Raw genomic sequence first — 23,158 nt, 5'->3', positions numbered from 1 at the left:
TCCAAGCCTTTGGGCCCCTGCATCCTTGTGGGAGACCTGGAGGAAGCTCTTGGCTCCTGGCTTTGGATCGGTGCAGCTCCAGCTGTTGCAGCTAATTGGGGAGTGAACCAGTGGATCGAAGACCTCTCTCTCTCTCTGTAACTCTGACTTTGAAATAAATAATAAATAAATCTTTCTTTTTTTAAAAAAATTTTAGACAATCTAGTGAGATTTTTTTTAAAGATTTATTTATTTGAAAGTCATAGTTACATAGAGAGAGGAGAGGCAGAGACAGAGGGGAAGGGAGAGAGAGAGAGAGAGAGAAAAAGAGAGGTCTTCCATCTGATGGTTCACTCCCTAATTGGCCGCAATGGCCAGAGCTGCGCCGATCTGAAGCCAGGAGCCAAAAGCTTCTTCCAGGTATCCCACATGGGTGCAAGGTCCCAAGGACTTGGGCCATCTTCTACTGCTTTCCCAGGCCATAGCAGAGAGCTGGATCAGAAGTGGAGAAGCTGGGTCTCGAACCGGCGCGCATATGGGATGCCAGCGCTTCAGGGCAGGGCGTTAACCCACTGTCCCACAGCACCAGCCCCATAAGTAAATCTTAAAAAAAAAAAAAAAGAACCCCACCCTGGTTAAAATGCCTGCTCCCATATTGTACTGCTTGGGTTCCATACGCAGCTCCGGCTCCTGACTCCAGATTCCTGCTGATACAGGCTCTGGGAGGCAGCAGTGTTGACTCAAGTCATTGGGTTCCTGGCATCCACACGGGCGACGCAGCTTCAGCACAGCTCAGTACTTGCTCTTGCAGGCATCTGAGGATTGATCCAGCAGATGGGAGCTTAGCTGCCTGCCCTTCCTCCCCTGTGTCATCAGTGCCCCCTCACACGGGGTCAGTCCTGGTCTCCAGTATCCTACACCTTATCTACAACCCCACCCCTCAGAGCAACCCCAGAGCCCTTGAGGCTGACACCTGTGCCTGCTTCCCTCTAGTGAGGGGTAGCGGAGGGGCAGAGGTACAAGTGAGCTGCTTTGCATTGCTTGAAAGCCCCCACGGCCCCCTGTGGTCCCCTGCACCGATATCTGGGTGGCTGACGAGGAAGAGAAACCCACTCACCCCCAGGTGCACCCTCCACTCTGCATGCTCCTTCCCAGCGCTGCGTCTGATTGGTGGTCGGTTCTCAGCACCTCCTCCACTCCACCCACCAGCCCCGCCAGGGGAGTCCCCATCACCTCTGACCTTGCGTCGGGTGCCAGCGGCCTCTGTGTGTGGGCACACCCCACAGTCTCCTAGGTCAGTCAGCCGCCTCACCTCCACCACCTCCTTCCTGTCTGACCACGCCCTCCTGCCCGAACTGGCTTCTCTGGGTTCCTGGGCCAGACATGCTCCAGTTCTCCCTCTTTAGAGTCTGTTCCCAAATGAACATCTCAGCCTTGACTCCGATCTGCTGTATCACTGACCCAGCAACTTGAATTTCAAGAAATTTTTTAATTAAAGAATTTATTATATATATTTAGTTGAGAGGCAGAGAGAGAGAGCGAGAGAGCGAGAGAGCGAGAAAGGTAGCAGTCATATACTGGTTCACTCCACAAATACCCACAACAGCTGGGGCCTGGCTGGGCTGATGCCAAGAGCTAGGAACCCAATCCGGGTCTCCTTTATGAATGATAGGAACACAATTCTTTCAGCCATCGTCTGATGCCTCCCTGCACCGGCATGAATCTAGAACAAGAACCAGAGGCAGGACCTGAACCCACACACTGCAATGTGGGATGCAGATGTCATTTTTTTTAAAAATACCAATTGCTCCCTTATCTTTGAATGTATTTCACTAACTTTTTTTTTAAAGATTTATTTACTTATTTATTTGAAAGGCAGTTACAGGGAGGCAGAAGCAGGCAGTGGATATCTTTCCATTCGCTGGTTCACGCCTCACATGACCACAATGACTGGAGCGTCACCAGTCTGAAGCCAGTAGCCAGGAGCCAGGAGCTTCTTCTGGGTCTCCTACGTGGGTGCAGGGTCCCAAGCACTTGAGCCATCTTCTACTGCTTTCCCAGGCCGTAGCAGAGAGCTGGATCGGAAGTGCAGCAGCCGGGACCTGAACCGGCGCCTATATGGGATGCAGGCACCGCAAGCAGCAGCTTTACCCACTTTGCTACAGCGGCGTCCTCCAGACGTCATTTAACCACTAGGCCAAATGCTCACATGAGCAGATTCTTTTCAAAATTTTTTCAATTGTTTTTAAAATTTATGTTTTATTTGAAGGCGCAGGAGGGGTGGGGGAGAGGGGAAGAGAGAGAGAGCTTCCATACGCGGGTTCACTCCCCAAATGGCTGCCATGGCCTAGGGCTGGACCAGGCGCCAGGAGCTTCATCTGGGTCTCCCACTTGCAGGGACACAAGTGGTTCCCGTAAGGGATGCTGGCATCGCAGGCGACGGCCTAACCTGCTAAACCTCGCCGCCGGCCCTGTCTTCGCTTTTTGATTGGTTGGTGCCCTTCCGCATCATCCAATCAGAATGAGTCTCCGGGACCCGCCACCTTAACCCCGAGGCTATAAATAGCCCGCTGAGCTTCCCCCTCGCCATTTTCTCCGCGAGGCCCGGCTTTTCTGTCCTTCGGCCAGGGGTTGCGCGGTCACCTAACGGCCGTGCGGGGCTCCAGCGCCGATCCCTGGATCCCTGGACAGGACGGCAGCGGCGGACGCCGGCGGGAAGGGCGGGCCCGCGGCCGTGCGCCAGGTGAGGGCGCGGGTTCGGCCGGGCCGAGAGCTCTCCCGCGTCCGCGCGGCGCCGGCTCCTCAGGCCTGGCGAGTCCCGGTGTCCGCGGCCGGAGCGGCGCCTCGGCCCTGACCCCGTCCCGGAGCGGGAGCCGGGAAGGGAGAGCGAGGACCCGGCGTCCGCGTGGCTCCTCTCGGTCAGCCCCGGCCGGGCAGGGCTCCTGCGGAGACGCCGCCCGGCGGCCTCGGCCTCTGAGGAGGGAGCGGCGCGGCCGCGCGGCCCCTCGTGGCCCGGGGTCCCGGCGGTGCCCGCGGGGCGTGGACACTGAGGGGTCGGGAGGAGGCGCCTCCGGGGCGGATGGTGGGGGACCCCCGCTGGGCGGGGTGGGGTGGGGGTCACGATGCCCGCCCGTGCTGGGAATCCTCTCCTTCGGGTGTGTCTGGTGTTGTGTCTGGGGTTCACGGCTCTACTTCGGACTCGTTTTCACTTCAGGGTAACAAATCCCAGCCGCCCTCCCCTCTCTGCGGAGGGCACGTTCCAGGACCCCCAAGCGACCCCTGAGGACGCAGATCGTATGGAACCCTGTGTATACCATGAGTTTTTAAATGTACATCACGCAAGGTGCATTCGTAAGTTACCCGCAGTGCAGGTCAGGTGTTTAGACGAGAGGTTCTGATGCTGGTTCCGAGGTCCATGTCTCATATTGCAGTACCCGAGTTTGCGACCCGGCTCTGGCTTCCGACTCTGCCCACTAATGCGTAGCTTGGGAAACAGCAGTGACGGATGGATCGTGTCATTGAGCGGCTGCTGCCCACGTGGTAGACCCTGATGGCATTTTTGGCTCCACACACGTGGGTAGTGAGCCAGCAGATGCGAAGTGTGGCTCTGTTTCTCAAGTAAAATTAAATAAATAAATAAGGCGCATTAGAGGTTTAAAGCACCAGTCTCCTTATTGTCGCTCCCCCTCTTCATGGAGGAACGACACTAAACCCTGCCTAGGCTTCATATCCGAGTCACGGCACCATTATGTCGCTCCCCCTCTTCGTGGAGGAGCAACACAGGACCCTGCGCTGTTCTTTCGTCTGCTCGGCCCTCCCCGGGTTTGCTGCTGGTTCTTCCCGGGTTGGCTACTATCCCTTCCACCTCCGTGGAAGGGCAGTTCCCCCTGGCCACATTCCCCACTTCCGCGGGGGAGCGGCACACCGCAGGCCGGCTCTTCTCGGGGGCTGCACAGGTGTTCCTTCAGCTACATGTTCCCCTTAGATGTTCCTGGTGCATGCCGTCTCTCTCCTCCTTTATAGTCCTCCTCCGCCAATCCTAACTCGGCTGCCCACACGCCGAGTACGCTGCTCTCCAATCAGGAGCAAGTCCTACAGTTTATTGGTTGAACTGGAGGCAGCTGTGCAGAAGCTGTTTACTTCTCTCCCAGCGCCATATTGTGGGAGAGCAGATGCATAGAATAAGTCTTAATTCCAGTAACTCAGTCCAGTCCGGGCTGCTCCCCACACTTATAAATATGGGACAGTTGTTATAACTGGTGAAGTGAAAGTAGTGACATTGTTGTAGAGGGAGAAAATAGATTACTTTTATTTGGAGCTGCAATAGTTGTTGGTTCCTAAAACCAATGGGTTATTTCTACCCTTTATAGCTTAAGAAAGCCATATTACTGTGTGTCTGAGCATGTTAGCCGTTTTTGCATACTTCCTCAGTGAATAAGGAGACTGAAGTTTCTGTTTTTACATTCATAAGCTAATGTTGTCTCTTTACAATGCGTGTTTCGTGAAATGATCTTAGCACTGAGTGATAGGGAAGAAGGTGATGGATATGAGTGATTTCCTCGTGTGAAGGAAAGAGGGATATTATCGATATGATATGGAAGTTTTCCTTGTTGTGTTGTGATTAGTAAGCAGATGCAGTGTATAGTGTTAATTCACAGGTTAGACTCTGTTAGGATGGTCGTAGGTTTGGACAGTGAAAATGATGTCTTTTTTGTGAACAGCCACCTGATTAAATTAATGATTGGTGCTAAGGCCGAGTTAGTTAGGTTTGCCAGGGTTCATCATGCTGCTGCTAGAGGTGAAACTGTTTTGTAGTCCTTGGGCAAATCGTGATGTTTGCCTGTGAATAGAGTTTGCAAGACAAAATAATATTGCTGATGTTAAGCCATGGGCCAGTGTTAGAGCTGTAGCTCCTGTAAATCTTCGTGATGTTTGAATAAGGACAGTCACAATCACCAGTGTTAATGTGGCTCACTAATGAAAAAGTGGTTAGTGATGCTAGATGTGTTTGACAGAGCGAGATGGCGCTGGTTAGGGGTTTCCTCACAGGGCTCCTCTGGGAAGTGAGAAGGCTCTCTGCTCTGTTTAAGGGATTTCAGATTGTAGGCACTCATGCTATGCTGTAGCCTCCTAGTTTTAACAGTGTGACTGCAAGGCATATTGATCTAGCAATAGTGGCCTCTACATGGGCTTCTGGTAATCACAGGTGAAGACCATACAGGGACATTTTTGCTTTTTACTATCAAAGTTATTATGCATGGTTTCCATTTAAATGCTATTTAGTTTCCTCATTGGGTAATAGTTACTTGGGTTGAAATTACTGTTGATGAAAAGTATCTAGCACAAAATTACTTCTGTGCCTGTGAATGTCATAATTAAGAATGCCTATATATTAATATTTAAATATAGCTTTCTTTCATGGAAGTGGTCCTTTAGAAAGGGGATACTCACTAGGATTATTAAGGGAAGCTGTGAGGTGGTATCAAGAGGAGGGTCAGAGAAGAGGCTGGTGAGAGACTGCTTATTTTATAATAGATTTATTTATAATAAATAGGATTATGAGGTAGTGTATAAGCTCTGTGTTTATGTTGATTCAGAGTATAATGTTTTTGTGTACATTGTTATGGGAATAAGTGTAATTGTAAGTTACATAATTCATAGGAGAAGGGTTAAGTTTGTACATTATCTGACCGTAAGTGTTGGATGCTATTAACTGTGTTTGGCGCACAGTGGCTTCATAGGCTAAAAATACTAGTAGGCAATGAATATACATGATATGATAAAATGAGCATTCAGGATTACAAGGATTCCTAAAGTGAATGCATATAATATTGTGCCTTATAAAACACAAAAGTGACCATGTATCAGTATACTGATGATATTCCTAGTAAGGATGCAGTATATGCTAAAATATTTATACATATTTGAAGGCATATTGGTGATAATAGAATACCTTAACCTAATGGAGGGTGCAGGGCCCAAACACTTGGACGATCTTCTACTGCTTTCCCAGGCCAGAAGCAGAGAGCTGGATCAAAAGAGGAGCGGCCAGGACATGAACTGGCACCCATATGGGATGCCAGCATAGCAAGCAGAGGCTTAGCCTTCTGTGCCACAACCCCTGCAGGATTCCTTCTGTTGTTAATTCAGGATTTTACATAAGCTGGCTCTTCAAGTGTGTGATGTGATGTGGGCACTGTGTAGTATTCAAGTTTGTGACAGTTAAATTACTGAGACTTCTTGTTCTGGGGCAAAAACTTCTCAAATAACACAAATTATTACTATAATAGCTCTTAATGAAATAAATGACCCTGTTGATGGTGCAGTATTTCTTGTTGAAATTTCATCAGGAAAGTTGGAGTATTATTGTTGTATGCCCAATTATGCAAGAAAAATATTGATTTATTATACAAATATAATTAAGTAAATTGTAGCTCAGGTAGACTCAAGTGTATATCCTTAAAATAGTAAAAGTCAATATGTGACTCCTCCTGCGATTGTGAATGCAGATCTACAGACAAGACACAGTGGAAATGTGGTGTGGCACAGTATGCATCGTGAAGAACGGTGTCTAGGAATGAGTTGGCTAGAGCAATGCCTTGGCCATCTAACAGTAAATAGAAAGATAAAACCCAAGGCTCACAGTATGGGTGGGATCATTCGATATTACCTCCATATGAGTGTAACTAAAGAGGAGCCAGGAGCATCTTCCAGGTCTCCAGTGCAGGTGCACAGTTCCAAGACCTGGGCCGTCTTCCACTGCCTTCAGGCTCTAGCAGAGATCTGTATTGGAAATGGAGCAGCTGGGACTCGAACTGGAACCCATATGGGATGCTGGTGCTACAGGCTGGGGCTTTAAGTTGCTGTGCCACAATGCCGGTCCCAGGAGGATTATATTTGTAAATAATAGTGATCCTACAAATGGTTGGGATATAGTAAGTGATTTAATATTAACTATCATGATGAAATTGATGGCTTCAAAAATTGATGAGACACCTGCCAGGTGAAGTGCAAAGATTGTAAATCTACTAAAGCTTGTGCGTGTGCTAGATTTTTGGCTGCAGGTGGCTAAACTGTCTATCCTGTTCCACACCAGCTTCTATAGAAAAAGGAAGTAGTAATGAAAATGAAGGGAGTAATAATACAAAGCAGATTATCTACTTGAGGAAATGTTGTATCTGGGGCTCTGGGCATTGCAAATGTGGACAGTGTGGGTGTATTTGAGTCAAATGTAAAGATTTGACTTAGATAGCATTTAGTGTTTATATTTTCATATGCTTTCTAGTGGAATAAGATGGGTTTTACCACATGTCCAAGTTCTTTGAAAGTGGGTCTTGGATTGTGGTGGACTTACACATCCTTTGTGACTTTGGAGATATGCCATTCTCAGTATGGGCTTGTGTCACTCCCCCACTCGCGGAGGAACGACACTGGGCGCTGTTCTCTTTCCCAGGTCCTTCCCAGATTTTTGCCGCTCCCCCGCCTCCGCGGAGGAGCAGCGGCACCCCCGCAGCTCCCTTGCTTTCGCGGAGGAGCGGCACCAAGGAGCTCTCCGACTGACTCTCTCAGGGGGGCCCCTGCATGTTGTCTCTCTCCCCCTTTTATAGTCCTCTCCCACCAATCCATGCTCTGCTGCCCACATGCTGAGCACACTGCTTTCTTCCAAACAGGGGTTGGGTCAGGAATCAGCTAATTAACGAAGCAGCTGTGTAAGATTTGTTTACTCTCTCTCAGCACCATATGGTGGGAGATCAGACGCATAGAGTTAGTCTTAATAGTCTCAGTGGTCTAGTCTAGTCTTGGTAGTCTCAGTACTTATTTCGCCATGTTGCAGGAGACAGGCCCTGCTCCCCACAGGCTTGTGGTTATGTGTGCAGATTATAGGTGGAAATGTGTGGTCGTACTTGGTTGAGTGTCTGTTCTGCATTGACCAATGTGTCTCTCCTTCTGACAATACTACATGGGTTTTATTAGTTAATAGAAAAGTGTTGACATGGAAGGCACTTAATTCCCATTTTTTGAAATTGCTTCAGTTACTTTAGTGTCTCTCTCCACATATGATTTTTTAAAAAGATTTATTTTATTTATTTGAAAGAGTTACAGAGAGAAAGAGGTAGAGACCCGGGGGTGGGGAATCTTCCATCTGCTGGTTCACTCCCCTGATGGTCTCAATGGTTGAAGCTGAGCCGATCCGAAGCCAGGAGCTTCTCCCAGGTCTCCCGTGTGGGTGCAAGGGCCCAAGGACTTAGACCATCTTCCACTGCTTTCCCAGGCACATGAGCAGGGAGCTGGATCAGAAGTGGAATATCTGGGGCTCAAACCAGTGCCCATATGGGATAACAGCACTGCAGGCCAGGGCTTTAACTCACTGTGTGCCACAGCACTGGCCCCCACATGTGATTTTTTAAAAAATAAATGTGCATACCATTTTTCAACCAGGGAAGCTATGTAACTTGCTTTTTGCATTTACTATTTTGTCACTTGTGATTTCCTCACTCAAACACAAGTTGAACTGCAGATCCATAGTATTGTGTGTACGGACGTACAGGAATTTATTTAAGGTGCCCTCTCTCACTGAATGTCTGAAATCCCCACCTCTCAGATTTTCTCATTTTTTTAAGGGAAAAGGTTTATTGTCATGTGGGGGAAACCTGACAGGCAGGGGGGAGAGGGCAAGAGAGTAAGCGAGAGAAAGAAGTCGAGAGAGAGATGAAGAGAGAGAGCACGTGTTCAGGAAGCGTGTCCTATTAAAACTTTGCAGGGGGCTGGGAAATAGCAGCGAATCCTATTGGAGTGGGGGTGGAGCTGACACCTGTGGTTGGGCCATTTTGTCATCTGGCTTCTAGCAGTGGTAGCGGGGGCTAGAGCTGAGGATGGTGTCCAGGGAGTAGATCGTGCCACAGATGAGACTGCACCATTTTACTAACCCCCCCTTTTTTTATAAAGCAAGTGTTGTATGGGATCACATCAGCCCCCAAAGTCCAGGAGGGTTGGAGGGATGATGATCTGTCTTTAGAGCTACTTTCTGTTGACATGGTACAACAAGTTACTCTCTGCTGGCATGGGGTGATGCCTCAAGCTGCGATCTCCTGGGTGGGGAGCGAAGTATATCCCTGCAGCAGCATTGGGTTTAGCACCTGACTGGTGAAGGCTTTGGTTCATTCCATTATCACCTCCTGTAATCACTTAAACAGACACTGTAGTATAAAAGACAGGGTGAGGATAGCAGCCAGTGGTCATAAGAGTGGCATTAACCAAGTAATGAGAGGATTTCATAGAGGAGAGGAAATGAGGGGGGAGTCTCTGGACTCTGTAAGACTGTTTGATGGATGTAGTTTTGCCTGACCTTATTGATTAATATAATAACGACACAGTTAAGGTCCATCTATTCCATAGTACCACATTGGTTAGTGAGGCAATATGGCTTTGGAGACCTCAGATGGCATCAACTGAGGTCTCGATGGGCCTAGTGACCTTCTCTTGTAACTGCAAACAACAGTTGTAAAACTATTGGAGTTGTTTGCAGTAGGTTGGTTGAGATAACATTGTGGCCAAAAGCTGCTCTGAGACCACTACTGAGGACAGAGAGGCTGCGGAGCTGATCCCAACCAAGACTGGGAGAAAGGTCGCTCAATTCTTGTGGGTAGAGGGCCTTGTCTGTAGAAAAATTCTGGGGGCTGGCGCTATGGTGCAGCAGGTTAAAGCCCTGGCCTAAAGCGCTGACATCGCATATGGGCGCCGGTTCTAGTCTCAGCTGCTCCTCTTCTGATCCAGCTCTCTGCTGTGGCCTGGGAAAGCCGTAGAAGATGGCCCAAGTCCTTGGGCCCCTGCACAGCATGCGAGACCCGGAAGAAGCTCCTAGCTCCTGGCTTCAGATTGGCAGAGCTCCAGCCATTGAGGCCATCTGGGGCATGAACCAGAAGATGGAAGACCCCTCTCTCTGTCTCTAGATTTATCTGTAACTCTGTATTTCAAATAAATAAAATAAATCTTTAAAAAAAGAAAAATTCTGAACAATTATACAACATTAAGTGGGGGAGAGGACCATCAATGCATACGGTTGGAGTGGAGCCATTGATGTAAGAGTAGAGGCTGTGATTACAAAGGAATGAGTCCCCAAGTGGGCTAGACAGGGTCTAAAATAAAGGACAGAGTCATTATTAGGGGACCCAAGAAAGCTGCTGTCTAAACCATGAACAAGTTTTTTGATTGAGAGGCAAATAGAAACTGACAGAAGGGGCCTGATAATAGTCAGGTGGGCTTTAAGGCCTTGCCATTTATGAGGCCCAGACCTATCTGTCTCTTCACATGGGGTACATCCCAAGGGAGGTGTGAACCTCCTTGGGGAAGGCACCCTGTTGACTTCCCTTATATAGCTGGCCTGAGAGGAGAGCTGGCCAGGGAAAAGCAGGTGGCATCTCTAACAGGAAATTTGCAGTTCTTTCTGCAATGTTACTGACCCTACTTGGCCATCCCCTCAGCAGCAGTGGTTAGTTTGGAAGCTGGGTCGAGTGAAGGGCTCTTCAGCTTAGAGCCAACAAGGTCTGCAGCTCTGATCTGGGCGTCCTTTGACTCCAGGGCAGATCCATTTCCGGTGACCCGACTGTTTGCTGGCAGAGCTGCCAGGGCTCTTCATAAGCTGAAGCCCTGGCTTTCCATATAAACCAGCGCAGTGACTAGGCTGTTGTCTCCTTGATGGCAGATCACTGTGTAGAGCAGCCTTAATTGGCCTGCCGCCTATCTTTACAGTGCTTCTGCTGCCTAGCTTTCTCTTCCTCCTGTTTTTTTTTTTTTTAAAGCAGGCCAAAGGGAACTTTTAAGAGGATGCAAGTCAAAGGGGTGCTCAAATCCCATCTCTAATCTTTGATGGTCTAAATTAGAAGTCTATGGTAGGATTTTAAAAAACATTTATCCCTTTTAGGTCTGGTAATACAAGATCATTAGACTTTTTATCTTTGGACATTTGTATCTGTAGTATTTTATATTATCATAACTTAAAATTTAGCACCACTTCACATCTTGACAGTACCTGTAATATAATCCAAATAGCCTGATTAGTTGGTGTCTCTACAAGATGAGAGACAAATATCCTTTGATATTTCCAGGGGCCCAAATGGAAATATCAAAGTCCAGAGAATTTGGAACTTTGATTTTTTGAATACCTGTCAAGGATGCCAAGAAGGCTTAAAATATCTGGTTGAAATAGGATCCCTTAACATCATGACATAATATAGACCAGATTTGATCACTGTTACAAGGTGATTACTCAGATGTTTTAGAGTAAACATATATTTAAACAAACCAAAACTCTTAATAAAAAACTCAGTTGTAAAACAATTCGAACCTAACAAAGATATTAAGAGAGCACAATAGATTACTTCAATGGAACACAAAATCTGTGTCTTTTGTCATTCCAAAAATCAGAAATAAAATGTTAAATTTAAGAGCCAGTGCATGGGATCATATCCAATAACTTGGAAGAGTTTTAATAGAGTCAGAACTAGGGAAGAGAGAATAGCTTACTGGAGCTGGCTTGAAAACTGAGAGTCACCAGTTAAACAAAACTATTTTTTAAAAATTTTATTTAATATAAATTTCCAAAGTACAGTTATGGATCACAACGGCTCCCCCCCCATAACTTTCCTCCCACCTGCAACCCTCCCATCTCCTGCTCCCTCCCATTCCATTCGCATCAAGATTCATTTTCAATTCTCTTTATATACAGAAGATCAATTTAGTATATATTAAGTAAAGATTTCAACAGTTTGCACCCACACAGAAACACAAAGTGTAAAATAGTGTTTGAGTACTAGTTATAGCATTAAATCACAATGTACAACACATTAAGGACAGAGATCCTACATGAGGAATAAGTGTACAGTGACTCCTGTTGTTGACTTAACAAATTGACACTCTTGTTTATGGCATCAGTAATCACCCTAAGCTCTTGTCATGAGTTGCTAAGGCTATGGAAGCATTTTGAGTTTGCCGACTCCGATCTTATTTAGACCAGGTCATAGTCAAAGTGGAAGTTCTCTCCTTCCTTCAGAGAAAGGTACCTCCTTCTTTGATGGCCCGTTCTTTCCACTGGGATCTCACTCGCAGAGATCTTTCCTTTAGTTGTTGTTGTTGTTTTGCCAGAGTATCTTGGCTTTCCATGCCTAAAATACTCCCATGGGCTCTTCAGCCAGATCCAAATGCCTTAAGGGTTGATTCTGAGGCCAGAGTGCTTAAACAAAACTATTAAAAGGAGATGCTGCAGGTTCTAAACAGATTTTTAAGACAATTTCAAAATATTATAAAAGCCTCCTTGCTTTAATAGAAGATCAGATTCTACTTCCATGTCAAATAATAGTTTTTGCTTTCCACCTGCTGATTTCCTTGATTTATATTTTGAAATAACCCTTTAGAAATCTCCAATTAAGACAACATTTTCAAAATAAGATAACATATATTCTATCTAACCTTACTGTCAAGCAATGTTGGACTATTTTCATAGACAATTTATGAAAACATGTTAGCAAACTCAAGTAGTTTTTGCATAGAATATAAGGTGCTAAGTTTACATTTAGACATTTATCTCACTTGCTTTACCCAATTTACATTTAGCAATTACACCTGGATGACTGAAATTGCTGATATTATACCATACCTCTATCTGAATTATGGTCAAAATTACATTCACATGGAATTCTACTCCTTTTATAAAACCATCTATAAATCAATTGCATTAAACCAGAGACCACAAAAATCCACCTTTACCCATTGCTGTTTCATTGGAAACTTGTTAAAACCAAATTGCAAAACAAGATGCGCAAGTTACAAAGCAACTATTTTTTTAAAAATTTATTTATTTATTTATTTATTTATTTATTTATTTTGACAGGCAGAATGGACAGTGAGAGAGACTGAGAGAAAGATCTTCCTTTTCCGTTGGTTCACCCCCAATGGCCACTGTGGCCACTCTCTCCTGGGCCACAGCAGAGAGCTGGACTGGAAGAGGAGCAACCGGGACAGAATCTGGTGCCCCAACTGGGACTAGAATCCTGGGTGCTGGCACTGCAGGTGGAGGATTAGCCTATTGAGCTGTGGCGCCGGCCACAACTATTTTTTTAAAGGCAGTAATCTTCCTAGATTCAAAGAGAGAAATTCTTGTAAACCCAATGTCCATTTACAGTTGAACCAAATTCTAATGCATGAGATTGTTATTTATCAAAGACATTTTTTTAGATTCCAATTGGATTTGAGTCTTCTTTTTACCCAAGAAAGACCTTAGGCTAGTGATGCCTTGGTTAACAGTCAGCCACTCAGGACTGCCTCTGAATCAAAAGTTCAGGAAGCTGCTAGACAGGTCCCAAGGGTGACTGTGGGCTGGGGCCGATGTGCCAGGGACAAGAAGTCATTATGTTAGATTTAATGGGGCAGAATATCCATGAGAGTAGATGGACACCCCTCCAGAGATTCCTAAGGAGGAAATCTGATAGGTGACAGAGCAAGGGGCAGTTAGGGAAAAGGAGATATGTCTGGAAATAGTAATTAACCTGGTGAGCTGGCTGGTTTGCAGGTCTGGTAGTGTTGATCTTTATTTCATGTGGGTTGGGAGAGATATATCTAGGAAATGCTCACTCTTGGGACCAGGAAATCGAGTTTGTAGGAATTGAGGAGACCTGGCAAGGTCAGCTTGAAATTCAGTTACAAGGCGAGGACAAAACCCACCAAAAGACCTGATTATCCTGTCTGACTTGCTCATGATAAAACAAAAGAGCTATCAAAAGTGTGGGATAGGTGACAGGAGAACTCAGGAGGTTGGAATCACCACTGCCTTGCTATTCTTATGGTAAAATTGGAACAGGAGCAGGAGGGGTGAAGCCCCCTTGGAGAATGAGAGCTGGAGGGTGATGGCATGGAGACAAGCCCACTCCCAAACTTGCCTTTGCTTCTCTGGGAGTAGGGTGTTAGGGAGGATAATAGATTAGGCAGGGGGAGTAGACTTTGGACAAGGGCTAGTTCTGTGACAGGTGGGAATTCATGGACAGGAGGGGGAGGTACAATTGAGACAGCAAGAGCCGGAGCAGCGAATGTAAAAGAAAGGGGTTTTGGCTTTTTAGCAAGCTTTGGGAGTTCAGAGAACTTGAGCCAGAGGAGGTTTAGACTGAGATAGGAGAAAGCTGGGACATAGGAAATCTTCCACTTTTCCGAATGCTCACAGATGGAGATCTTGAACTGGTTGTCGAGGTAGCAGACTAACGAGAGGAGGATTAACTAGAACATGGGAAGAAGCTCTCCTGGTGACCCGTAGAGTCAGACTGGCCGATATTGGGGATCCCTGAGATCACGGCCATCTGATGGGAGGATATGGGAACAGAGGGTGGCATCGTTACCCATGCACCCATGGGAGCAAAGGACATAACTCATAGAAGGGAAACAGGGGGTTGAGTCATCACCCATACCCGCTATTGGCTGGACACAGAGTCTGTAGAGGCATGAGGCCATAGGAGTTGTGGTGCCTGGTACCAGGACTTTGGGGTGAAGTTGCATAGAACCATAACCCGTAGAGTCTAAATGAGAGGATCCTTCTTCCTCCCTGTCTTACCTCGGAAATTTGGAGGGCTGGTGTGTGGATGGAGATTGCAGAGTGTTCAGAGGTGAGGGAAGTCCGGGGTTGAGTTTTGTGGTTGGCAGAAATCCAGGATCCCAAAGCAGCTCACATCCCCAAGAGGAAAGCAAGGTTGAGGGCAGAGTCTGGCCCCAGGTTTTGGAGCCAATGAAAGGTCACCACAAAACACACCAAACAACAGAGTAAGGGAAAATGTTTATTGTCAGGTGGGGGAAACCCAACAGGCTGGAGGAGAGGGCAAGAGAGATCAAGAAAGAGAGAGCAGATTTTCTCATTGTAGTAGGTAATGCTGAAACCAGTATCTTTTAAACATTTATTTAAAGAAGCCCAGAGTGAATCAACGACAAAAAAAGAAGATCTTTCTCTCTGTCTGTCTCTCTCTCTCTCACTGTCCACTCTGCCTGTCAAAAATAATAAAGAATAAAAAACATAAAATAAAGTAAAATAAAAGTGAAAAAAAATAAAGAAGCCCAGAAATTACACGTGTTTCTAGGGCACCACTTAATGGGCAGGCAGCATCCTTTGCGTATGTGCATTCGCACAGATGATCCCCATAGCATTGGCTGTTTTCACGCTGCTTCTGTGTTATGTTTAAACTTCAAGTGGTCAGGGTCATTTGTCATTTCCCTTTTGTCCTCTAGGCTTTGTTTTATTCCTGAAAGCCCTTCTCCAATCAGGAATGCCAGGATCACACTGGTGCTGAGAGTCCTGGGTTTTCAATGTGGGAGGCCTAAGACACATGGTTTCTAGTTGTTTCTCAATGAGTCAGTGAGCCAGTCCTCTAGGTAGCTACATTGGCCTCTAGGACAAGGGAGTTATAGGTAGAGCCAGCTCTGTAATAGGGCATAGTGTTCAGGGTCTGGGCCAGGCTTCTGTAAGTCCCCAAACATCCTCCTTGAAGTCCATTCCTGGTAGGGTTGTCCATCCAGCCTGATGCCATGATGTGTACTCTCTCCATGGTGAACTGAGAGCACAGTGTGAGGGAATGTTCTTAGAGGTCAGCTTCTGCCAGACCCATTGGTTGAGATTCTAAGCTCTGACTCTAAGCAGTTGAGAGTCTAAGCTCTGACTTAACTAAAAGATGATTTTTCCTTCTTGTGGACATCTTTGGAAAGAGCGTTCAGCTCCCTAATGGGCTACCTGTTGCCATAGGTAGTTCAGTGACATGTCCCTGGTGATTGGTGTTGCCATGGACCATGGACATGGCAGTGAAGGGATTTCCTGGGTGTGTATGCCCTCAATATTGCCAATACTGGAGGGGAGGGCCAAATGGCCTTTAGACAAAGGAAGTGAATGTGTGTATGTGTGTGGTTGTGTGTGCTTTGCTGTGTATCTAACTTATTTGTACATGTACACTTTCTTGTTATACTCTCATGCATGTGGGATCAGATGTTTTTCTATTTTATTTATTCCTGTGATGTACATGTTTGTATATATTTGTGTTTGTATACATTTGTAGAAATAATGATGTTAATGCATTCTTTTCTCCTAGGGAGTTGAAGCATCCTGGTTGCAAGAATACAGGTAAAGGAACCATTTTCTGTATGTTTATAGAGTGGTACAAGTAGTCAGACAGTTAAGAATATATCTTTAAGAGTTTGTTCAATGTTTATGTACATTTTCATAAGTGTATACAGGCCAGGATTTCTACAAGAGCACTATTTTAGCTATGAATACCATACAGAACAGAACCTGCCAATCATGGGCCAGAAATGTGCAACCCTGGCTGGGTTGAGGTCATAGGAGCCCTTGGCTGACCATCGCCTTTCCTGTACGAGAGTGTGGGGGCCATAAACATCCAAGGAGACCCTCGGAAGTCCCACGTTATCCTCAGGGCACTCTCACGTGGCAGACCTGTGCCACCAGCCTTATGTCACCAGAACTCAGGTCTTCATGGACTACCTCCAAGTCAGCCTCAGAACATAGCTCTCTGTGTGAGGAAATTCTCCACAGAGAGGGCTAGCTTCAGTTCTGTTGGCATCTGAGTTGCTCAGACTCGTGGCTGATTCGAAGGATGTGTTTTTCTTTTGATGGAAAGAGTGGCCATCTTTCCACCAAGATTCAGATCCATGTTGTCATGGCTGTTTTGGTAGAAAGGCCCTGGTGATTGGTGTGCACTAAGGGGCCCTGGAATGGGCAGTGAAGGGCCTCCAGGTGTGTTATACCCCAAGCTTGCCAGTGAGATGGAGGGCCCAATGCCTGGACAATTAGATTATATAGACTATACGTGTGTCTATGTGTCTATGTGTGTCAGATTGTGTGTGCTCCCCAGTGTTGTGTGTGTAGTTATTTGTATATGTACATTGTCTTGTTATAGAATCATGGATTTAATACTCATGGATTTATTTCTCTGTTACTTACTTTGGAAACATATATGTTTGCATGTATTTTTGAGTATATACAGCTCTAGAAATAATGGCCATAGTACATTCCTCCCTTCTGCAGTGTCAGATTATCCCATATAGCTCCACAGTTAAAGGAACCACTGTCTGTTCTGTAGACCAATAGGAGTACATACACAGTTATGTACACTTCCTCCGCAGTTTGTTCGGTACATGCACACATTTACAGATGTGTGTATAATGTGTATTTGTCTAAGAGTTTTAACTTTTGTTGTGGATACGATATGGGTTTCCACCTGTCAATGTAGAAGCAAGGGACTTCTGGAAAGATTAATGGCCTGGGGACTGGGGATGACCCATCGCCTTGCTCCTGTCTTCTGGCTATGTCCATGGGCAACATATATGTGCACACACATCTAACAGTTTTTCTAAGTGTCTTGGCCTATAATTAGTGGGCCCTAAAATAGACAGTCTCCTTATGCATCCACCTTGGCTTTCAGACCAGACATCCAGCCTGTGACCTGGTGAGGGGTATCTTTCACATGGGGGTGTTGTCAGTAAAGGGTGTTGTCAGCCATGGGTCCTGAGCGCCTCAGGTGTGGGAGGTGTACAGCATGTGGACTCCAGGTGTTTCCAAGAGAGTCAGTGAGCTGGCCCTGCAGTTCTCCTTGGTAGTATCTCTAGGACATGCTGCTTTGGCCAGAGCTGGCTTTCCCAGAGTGTGTAGCCTTCAGGCCTGTGCCATTTCCTGGTCTCTGAGAAGTCCCCAAACAACCCCATTTTGGTTGCACTGTGACAAGACCATCCCTCCAGCCTCATGCCATCTGACCTGGTGCCTAGGTTTACTACCTACAAGATAACCTCCCCAGAAACATGGATTAGGGGGAGAGGCCAGGCTTCACCTACCCTTGTTGACCCGGGAGTCTTTAAGTGCCACAAGTTTTCAAAATGTGGGTTTTCTTTCTGGAAAAGAGTGGCCAACAATCCATTGATGTTGAGGTCCCTGGTTTCAGGGCTGATGCACTGACATGTCCGTGGTGATTGGTGTCATCCCATGGTCAATGGAACTATCAGCAAGGGTCTCTGGGTGTTTCTGACCCCCATGCTTTCCAGCACAGAAGAGGAGGGCTCAGTGGCCCCTCTGTGAAGAGCTTGAGTGTGTGTGTCCAATTCTGTATGAGCTCTTTGGGGCTGTGTATATTAGTTTTGTAAGCCCAATGTGTTGTGAACGTCAGGTATGTGGATGTTACAGATTGGTTTCTATCTGTATTTATTTCTAGGATACATGTTTTATGTATTTGTGGTGTGCACATTTGTAAATTAAAGGTTGTCCTGACTTCCTCCTTCCTTTGAGAGGGAAGCATCCTGGAAAGAAGGATTCAACTTTACAAGTAAAAAACAACTTTTTTTTTTTTGACAGGCAGAGTGGACAGTGAGAGGGAGAGACAGAGAGAAAGGTCTTCCTTTTGCCATTGGTTCACCCTTCAATGGCCACTGTGGCTGGCGCGCTGCAGCCGGTGCACCATGCTGATCCAATGGCAGGAGCCAGGTACTTATCCTGGTCTCCCATGGGGTGCAGGGCCCAAGGACTTAGGCCATCCTCCACTGCACTCCCTGGCCACAGCAGAGAGCTGGACTGGAAGAGGGGCAACCGGGACAGAATCCGGCGCCCCAACCAGGACTAGAACCCAGTGTGCCGGGGCCACAAGCCGGAGGATTAGCCTAGTGAGCCGCGGTGCCGGCTACAACTTTCTTTTTTAAAAAAGATTTATTTATTTATTTGAAAGGCAGTTCTAGAGAGAGGAGAGAGGAGAGAGGAGAGAGAGAGAGAGAGAAATCTTATCTGCTGTGTCACTCCCGTGGTGGCTGCAACAGCCAGGGCTGGGCCAGATAGAAGCCAGGAGCCAGGAGTTTCATCCAGGTCTTCCATGAGGGTATAGGGGCCCAAGCACTTGGGCCATTTTCTGCTGCTTTCCCAGGCACATTAACAGGGGGCTACATCAGAAGTGGAGCAGGGGCTGATGCTGTGGCATAGTGGTTAAAGTCACCTCTTATAGTACCTGCATCCCATATAGGTGCCCGTTCAAGACCTGGCTGCTTCACTTCCGATCCAGCTTCCTACTATGGCCCGGGAAAATGGTGGAAGATGGCCCAAGATGGAAGATTCTCTCTCTCTCACTCTCTCTGCCTATGCCTATACCTATGCCTATGCCTCTCTGTAACTCTGCCTATCAAATAAATAAATATATAAATATATATAAAAAAGTGGAGCAGCTGGGACTTGAACTGGCACCCATATGGGATGCAGGCACCACAGGCAGAAACTTTACCCACTACACCATAGTGAGCCCCCAAATTTTATTTTTCAAAGCATAGAGGTATTTATAAAGTTATATATGTGTCTTTAAGCATTCATTCAGTACTTTCACACATTTCCTTAAATACATCAAGGGAGGAATGTGCCCCAAAAGGTTACTTTTGCTACATATCCCTTGCAGCACTCAAATTCCCATTAATGAACCAGGAGTCGTCCGGAAATCTCGTTGACATGAGATCCGGGGACTCAAGGCTGATCTAGATGCTCACTCTGTCCCTATCTCCTGATCTTAGATGATGCATAGACAGCTCACATCCCTGTGCCCTCCAACAAGGGAGATAACCCACTCACCAGCAGAAGGTCCTTTATTAGACCCATTCTTGTGCTTCTACCTGTTTTTTTATGCTTTATCCTCAGCCTCTGGTGTGGGGGTTTGTTGTCTCCCACATGTCCCATTTGAATAGCCAGTAAACCAGCCACAGTTCCATAATGCCCCTCCAAGCACATGAGAGGCTTAACAGGAGTGGTTTCCAGGTGTTTCCAGGAAGTTACTTCTCTAGCCTCCTGCTCACTGTGTCTGAGGCTGTTCCATCCACTGTTCCACCCACTGTTATCCCTTTTAGACTTGCTGCCTCTGAGCTATCTGCACCATGCACAAGTGCATCAGGAGGCCAGCCCAGTGCCTCCTCTGCACGCCATGCCTATGTTTCTGAAGTCACAGGTGCACACCATGCCATCCATCAATCCTGCCAACCGGTGCCTGGACGGTTTGGGGAGAGATCACCTGTGCATGCTTGTAGGGTATCAGAGGCTTGAAGAGCTTGTATGATATTAATCTTGTCTTTTGCTAACAAGCGATGCCATGTGTATGTGTTTGTGTGTTGGGGGGCAGGGCTAAGATGCAGCTGTGTGGGTCAGTGTTGTGGCACAGCAGGTTATCCTGTCACCTGCAATGCCGGTATCCCATATGGCCACCAGTTTATGACCGGCTGCTCCACCTCCCACCCAGCACCTTGCTAATGCACTTGGAAAAGCAGTGGAAGATGCCCCAAGTGCCTGGGCCCCTGCACCCACGTGGGAGATCCAGATGAAGCTCCTGGCTTCTGCCTTTGGCCTGACCCAATCCCAGCTGTTATGGCCATTTGGAGAGTGAACCACCAGTAGATGGAGGATCTCTCTCTCTCTCTCTCTCTCTCTCTCTCTCTCTCTCTCTCTGTGTGTGTGTGTTTCTCTCTCTCTGACTCTGCCTTTCAAATAAATAAATAAATAAATAAATCTTGAAAAAGAAAGATGCAGCTGTGGGCCTGGCTCAGCCATTCCACCAATGGGTGTCCCTGGACAGTGAGCAGTAGAACATCCCCAGGCTCCAGGGAGCCAGAGTTCATTCATGAACTCCTGGTTTGTGAGTATAAGATCATCATTTTATTTTCCAAGCCACCCATCCTATAGTGTGTGTGTGTTCTGGGGTGTGTGTTTGTGTGTGTGTGTGTGTATAAATCTTTATTTGCTCAGGAATGGATTCATGACATTATATGGATGACAGGTTTTTTTTTTCTGTACATTAATTTTTATATATCAGCAAAGAAAATTCAAAGAGTACTTTTGCTTAGAGAGTTTATTTCCAAGGTAGTGCATTTAAGGACAACAAGGGCAAATCAGTAAGGATGATCCTTGGCCATTCTGTGTCAAACAGAAGAGATTGTGGTAAGCCAGCTGTTTATGCTTGAACTTGGCAAAACTCATTTCTGCTGGAGTTGTGGACCTAGGTGAACCTGATCTTGCATGTACCTGTTTGATAGTCTAAGGGATTCAAAATGCATAGCATTCACTAACTAAAACTAACTAACTAAAAACATTTTGGTAACTGAAACCAAATTTTTCTGAAATAAGACTGATGTAAAAGTAAAGTGAAAATTACTAATTCTAAACTCAAATGCCACAAATATAAATAAAAAAGCTCCTAAATTTTGTGATTCAAAGAAACCAAAAAACTAAAACTTAATGATCCTATGAATGAAATGGTGACCGATAAAGACAGGCTAACCAGTCACTCAGAGAAAAGAATTTTGTAGACATCATAGAAAGTAACTGCATAATCTCAGAAATTCTGATACTGACTCTTCATAAAAAGGGATTTTATAAATCTAGATTTGCAAAGTTGGGGGCCATTGTTTCCTTATATAACAGGCCTTCCTATGGAGTAGCAATAATCCAGTTAAGCTGAAAAAGGGGTTTTCAGAGGCGAATATCATATGGAATAATGGTAAATTGCAGAGCCAAGAAATCAGGTGTTATGTTTTTCAGCATTGCACAAAAGCAACTGAGAGAAGCTATGTGAAGTAAGACAAGTCTTTCTGAATCCTATTGCTCATGCAGAATTCCCAAAACCAAATTTTCTATTAAAAGGAACAAAACCAGAATCTGGGTGGCAATATGCCCATCCCCATATAAAAGTACTAGAGGGAGGAATCAGTAATAAAGAGAGAGAAAGTACTCTCTGATACATGAAAACACTTCCATCTTTGTGTAATTTGTGTTCTCGGCGGGGTAGTTTTCAGGATGAGGGAGACATGGTTGAGACAATGATACCAAGCATGGAAGGACAGGATACTAAGAATCAGGGAAGCTCAGAAATGAATGGGCAGACTCAGGAAAGAAGGAGGAAAACAGGAAAAACTAACATCACCCATGAAATGCAAACCAGAAGAAACACAAACAGATCTGTGCCTTTCAGGAAACAGAAGGTGAGAGAGGAAATATACAGAATAGGAGCTTGACCAAAGATTTCAGAGGATGAGAGAGGAATACCAGAAGTTGAATACCTGCATGTGTATGAATGAGATTGCTGGAAGAGGAAAAACCAATGCAGTGATCTAAAGCTAATAATTATAATTCAGACTGTTTCCGGAAATGACAATATGCTCTCAAACTCCTCCTTCACAGAAAACTGGGTCATACTTTGAGTGAGTGAAGCCATTTATAGCCTAGTAAAATCTGGGAATTATATGAAAAATATTCAGAGATCTAGAATACAGGGATGAGTAACATAGAAGGGAATGAAAATGATCCAGCTGGTCTGGGTTGGGAGGAAAAAGAAGACAATATTTAAGATGCTCAAGAAGAGCCAAGAACTTTGTGCCATCCAAGCTGCCATTAGGTGAAAAATAACATTGGCATCCAAGTCCTTGTGAGAGATCTTGGGTGAGATGGACCCCACGATCCCTTCCAGAGGAAGGAACAGACATGAGACAAAAACCCTAGAAAGTCATTACTGTAAGGACAGATTTTAACAGCCAACCTGGCAGTGACTTTGTTCAGTGAAGACCAAATGAGATTCCTCTCGAGGGAGTGATGATGGTGGTACTCCCTAGGGTGACTGCTCTCTGATCATTTTAAGTTCTGCCTTTGCTAAAGGTGTTTTCTTATGATGTATTTATTTTACAGAAAAGCATGTAAAGATCAACTAGTACTAGGTGAAAGAATTTAATATAAAGCTCGCAGAGGACTGGTGAGGAGGGCTGTGGCTGCTGTGTCTCCTCCTGTGTGGTTCAAGCTTCTGATGGTGTGGGAAGCTCCAGCTCCTCTGGGTCCAAGGACTCCACACTGCAGACTTCCGAGCAGCTGAAGATGTCTGCAAGAAAGACACAGGAGCAGGGGTCAGTGGGGAGGACAGGGATGAGGCTGGGGTGGGGACAGTGGGATGGGTGTGCAGCTCTCAGAAGGCTCCTGTGCCCTGGGAGGTAACCGTAGGTCCTGAACTCCACAGCAGTCAGGGCCATGGGGCACTGAGGCCCATCTGGATGGGGTGTGGATGTCCTACAATTGTGAATTCCCCTAGGCACTCACCTGGGCAGCCTTCATGGGACTGGCTACTTTGGCAGTGAACCTGATGCACGGAAGGGG

General features: G+C 46.1%; 1 long non-coding RNA gene across 1 annotated transcript; it reads left to right on the top strand.

Annotated features, from left to right (window-relative positions):
* Positions 1 to 2,531: 2,531 nt before the first annotated feature.
* On the top strand, positions 2,532 to 22,906 carry LOC149121276 (uncharacterized). The gene is made up of 3 exons (XR_016223706.1): positions 2,532 to 2,722; positions 16,089 to 16,120; positions 22,700 to 22,906. It is a non-coding gene; the product is annotated as an uncharacterized LOC149121276 (long non-coding RNA).
* Positions 22,907 to 23,158: the final 252 nt, after the last annotated feature.

Source organism: Oryctolagus cuniculus, chromosome 17, assembly GCF_051225735.1.
Source record: "Oryctolagus cuniculus isolate XC-2025 breed Fujian yellow rabbit chromosome 17, ASM5122573v1, whole genome shotgun sequence".
Lineage (NCBI taxonomy): Eukaryota > Metazoa > Chordata > Mammalia > Lagomorpha > Leporidae > Oryctolagus > Oryctolagus cuniculus.
This window is presented reverse-complemented; position numbering and strand designations above follow the sequence as displayed.